The sequence below is a fragment of the Nicotiana attenuata genome, unplaced genomic scaffold (assembly GCF_001879085.1).
Source record: "Nicotiana attenuata strain UT unplaced genomic scaffold, NIATTr2, whole genome shotgun sequence".
NCBI lineage: Eukaryota > Viridiplantae > Streptophyta > Magnoliopsida > Solanales > Solanaceae > Nicotiana > Nicotiana attenuata.
The window spans coordinates 3561-8622 of record NW_017670653.1 but is presented as its reverse complement, the minus strand read 5'-3'; positions in this window follow the sequence as shown (position 1 = coordinate 8622).

Genomic DNA, 5062 nt, shown 5'->3' with positions numbered 1-5062 from the left:
AAACTGAGATAGTATTATAATTATATCAAACTTCATCAACTATCCCAACAAAAAGAAATTACTCCATTATGAAGTAAGAAAAGCTAAAAAATACTTTCAAAAGACTAAGAATATTTTTACTACAAAGAGAAATATTAGAGGAAGAGACCAAGATTACTCTTCTCTTTCTCTTTAGAAACTTAGAAAAAACTAGATAGAAAATTGGATACAAAGAGGGATGCTCCTTTCATCTACAAACATATGGCTATTTATAGGAAAATTCCTACAAAGCCTTGGTGAGAAATTACAATATAATATTAATATATCATATGGCCTTGATGAGAAATTGATATGGCAATTTGTCTTGAAATTTTGGTGAGAATTTGCCATAACCTTGTATCTCTTGACTTTGTCTAGTCTTGGATGAAATTGTCACGGATGCATTATTCTTCCCTTGAGCTGTAGTTTCTTTCTTTTTCTCTTTTTCCATGTATTCTTTTTCCTGCGAGAATTTTTAGAAAAGTGCGAGAATAGGATATAAATTGGTCATGTTTTATATCTAAAATATTATATTTTTATATTAAAATATATGAATAATTTATATTCATCAAATACCCCCACACTTGAATTTTTGCTCGTCCTCGAGGAAAAAAATTTTGAAAAAGATATATTACTATTTTTTTTTAAAAAATTATGGCTACTTTTGTAAAACAAAAATTTAATCAAATAAAATCTATCATGCTTTCAAACTTTATAAATTTTCTATATTCATCAAATCTTTACCTTGTTTTTACTTTTATTTTTATTTAACAAAAAATTGTACCTTCTTTATTTTTGAGACTTCTCTGAAATTGATAACTTTATGATCATTTGCATTGAGTATTCTTCATCTTTTGTCCATAGTCTTGCCTTTTATGTCTATCTCCACTAATGTAGACTAAACACTGATTTCTAAAATCTTTTAGGACTTTTTCTGGCTTGTAATGTTGGCTTCAGGCTGGTAGGTTAAAGGTTATATTTGTAGTGACTTGCCTTTTTCCAGTTTTGGAGCAGAATATTTCTAAGATCAGACTTTCCAAATATTTGCTATTGATTTTTTTTATATACTTATATTGCTTGAACATAAGATCAATCTCTCCTTAAATAATAGGTGAATTTGACTATAATCACACCTTAAATAATCACCTTCTTGTATAGTTTTAATGCTAAAAGTGATGACAAAATGCTCTTATTAGTGCTTTTCATGATTTGTAGGTGATATATGTATAAAGACGGCTAAGGAGCAGTTTTGGAGTCCAAAGTGATGAAAAAGAGGCCAACTGTGAAATTTCCTAAGTGACCCGTGCAAAAACAGGCCGAAGATTCAGAGAACTGGATCCACCGCGGTTCCACCGCGACCGCGGCAGAACCGCGGTGGGAAGCAGCTGCAGAAGTTCAGAGATTCCGCGAGGGTGTTTGGCCGCGGTTCTACCGCGACCGCGGCAGGCGCAGAAACTTCAGGGACCAAAGTGTCAATTACGGGATTTTTAGACCTAAACCCTATTTAAAACATTAGACNTGAAAAAGGACTTTTCAAATCATAAGCATGAGTGTGATATTTAAATTTGGTCATACTTAGGTATCAAAAGAAAAAATTAGGTCTTCAAGCTTCAAAATAGGTGCTAGTGATATTTTTTTGTTTTTTCTGTAGTAAATTTTTGTGCAATATCTAGAAAAGACTGAGGTAAACAAAGAAAGCCTAAATTCATATTTCAAAAATCAGTGTTGTCTAGGATTTCGCCTCGAAAGACATTTGGGGCAAGTTCTAGCATATAGATTATAAGTTTTACTTGCTTTTTGATCATAGTGCTTCTCAATCTCAGAATATCTTGCCAAGTATTGAAGATATTTTTTCTTGCCTTCATAAAAATAAACTTAAAACAAGAATGTTATGTGGTAAATATAAAAAAAATATATTTGATATAGAATGATAAGAGTTTTATTTTGATAAATTAACACTTTACAAGAGGCATAATTATTATATATATATATATATATAGAGAGAGAGAGAGAGAGAGATAAAAATCTTTTTGGCTTTCAAATATACAACTGCAGAAGAAAGCTTGAAAGAAACTGCAGCCACACACCTTTTGCGGATAAATAACAAGTCTAGTTTGTATATAAACTTGAAAATTACCTGTGCCAACATATGAATTACATTATTAAATGGTTAACCAACCAGTTACTTAGGCATACCGATCACCATGGAGTTACTCCTGTATAGGTGACTCTGTTTTTGTAGAGGCCTTCATGAGATGTTCTGGTTGTACAATAACCTGGATATTAACTAGATCAATTGATTAAGCATGTAACTATTTAAATCTATGTTGGACTTATGAGGCTCCATTGCTTCACCCTCAATGGCTACGGGTAGGAACCATAGTTCTGAGTTTAATGTCGCCAGCTCGACTTATTAACTGTAGACTTCATCAATCTATTAAAGTGACAGATGGTTGTTGCTCAAAATTCCCTCCAAAATATAATTTTAACCTGTGACCATTTACCTAAATTTGTCTCCTCCATTGGTTTGTTGAATTTCAATTTCTCCGTATGGAGTAACATTTGTAACATTGTAAGGACCCGTCCACCTTGATTTTAATTTTCCTGGAAATAACCTGAGTCTACTGTTGTATAGAAGTACATGATCTCCAATTTTAAAAGTTTTCTATCGGATTAAATTGTCGTACCATTTTTTTGTTTTTTCTTTAAAAATTTTGGCATTTTCATAGGCTTCTAATCTGAGTTCTTCCAATTCATTTACCTAAGAAAATCTATTTTTACCAGCAGAGGTTAATTCAAAGTTCAATGCTTTCAACGCCCAAAAAGCTTTGTGTTCTAGTTCAACTGGAAGATGACAAGCTTTTCCAAAGACTAATCGATATGGAGACGTACCAATTGGCGTTTTAAACGCCGTTCTATATGCCCACAGTGTGTCATCTAATTTTGAAGCCCAGTCTTTTTTGGAGATTCCAGCCGTTTTTTCAAGTATTCATTTTAATTCGCGGTTAGAAACCTCAACTTGCCCTTGTGTTTGAGCATGATATGGTGTTCCTGTTTTGTGAGCCACACCATATTTTCACAATAATGCTGAAAATTATCTATTCATGAAACGAGACCCTTGGTCGCTAATGATAACTCGTGGTGTACCAAACCTGGTAAAAATATTTTTCTTAAGAAAATTGCACACAGTTTGAGCATCATATTTCCTTGTTGGTATGACTTCAACCCATCTTGAAACATAATCCACAGCCACAAGGATATATTCAAAAGAATGAGATGAAGGAAAAGGACCCATGAAATCTATCCCCCAAACATCAAATATTTCACATACCCGTATTGATTGCAATGGCATCTCATCTCTCTTAGTGATATTGCCTGTTCTTTGAAACCTGTCACACTGTGCAACGTAGGCACGAGCATCCTTAAAAAGTGTTGGCCAGAAAAATCCAACCTCTAGAACTTTAAAGGCAGTTCGATTTGTTGCATAGTGTCCTCCAACTGCTCCATCGTGGCAGTGATACAAAATTTTGGACATTTCTTCTTCTGGTACACATCTTCTGATAATATTATCTGCACAAATTTTTAACAAGTAAGGGTCATCCCACAAATAGTGTTTAGCATCAGATATCAACCTTTTCCTCTGTTGGTAAGTAGGATTTTGGGGTGTCCATTTTCCAACCAAGTAATTTGCAATATCTGCAAACCAGGATGGTTGAGTCACAACTGAGTTGATAGAAAAAATATGTTCATCAGGAAACTCTTCTTTTATATCACATAACTCAAGTGGGGGGTTCTCTAATCTAGACAAATGGTCAGCTACCTGATTCTCTGTTCCCTTTTTATCTTTTATTTCGAGCTCAAATTCTTGGAGAAGTAAAATCCATCTTAACAATCTAGGTCGCGCATCTTTTTTTGCTAAGAGGTATTTTAGAGCCGCATGATCAGTAAAAACAGTGACCTTGGTTCCTATCAGATAGGAACGAAACTTATCAAATGCAAATACCACTGCTAGTAGTTCTTTTTCAGTCGTGGCATAATTTAGTTGAGCCTCATTCTTTGTCCTGCTGGCATAGTAAATTGGACGATAAATCTTATCTTTTCTCTGGCCTAAAACTGCTCCAACTATTTTATCACCAGCATCACACATGACCTCAAAAGGTTGGTTCCAATCAGGGGACACAATTATAGGGGCAGTTGATAATTTTTCTTTAAGGGTGTCAAAGGCTTTCATACAATCACCTGAAAATTCAAACTTAACATCTTTCATTAAAAGGTTAGTCAGTGGTTTTGAAATCTTTGAAAAATCTTTTATGAACCGTCTGTAAAAACCTGCATGACCTAGAAAGCTTCTAATGCCTTTAACAGTTGTGGGAGGGGGTAATCCTGCTATAAGATTAATTTTAGCCTTATCAACTTCTATCCCTTTAGCAATGATTTTATGTCCTAAGACAATTCCCTCAGTAACCATAAAATGACATTTTTCCCAATTAAGAATTAAGTTTGTCTCTTCACATCTCTTAAGAACTAAGGTTAAGTGGTGAAGACAATCCTCAAAATCCTTGCCGAAGAGTGTAAAATCATCCATGAAAACTTCAAGAAATTTTTCAGTCATGTCAGAAAAAATTGCTGACATGCGACGCTGAAATGTAGCAGGGGCGTTGCACAAACCAAATGGCATTCTCCTATATGCATATGTTCCATGAGGACATGTGAAAGTTGTCTTATCTTGATCTTCTTGTGCGATTGGTATTTGGTTATAGCCTGAATAGCCATCAAGAAAACAATAAAACCCATATCCTGCAATTCTTTCTAACATTTGATCAATAAATGGCAAAGGAAAGTGATCTTTTCTAGTGGCATCATTAAGACGTCTATAATCTATACAGACTCTCCATCCTGTGACGGTCCTGGTAGGTATTAGTTCATTATTTTTATTTTTTATCACTGTCATACCTCCTTTTTTTGGTACTACCTGAACAGGACTTACCCAAGGGCTGTCTGAAATAGGGTAAATAATACCTGCCGCCAAAAGCTTTACAATCTC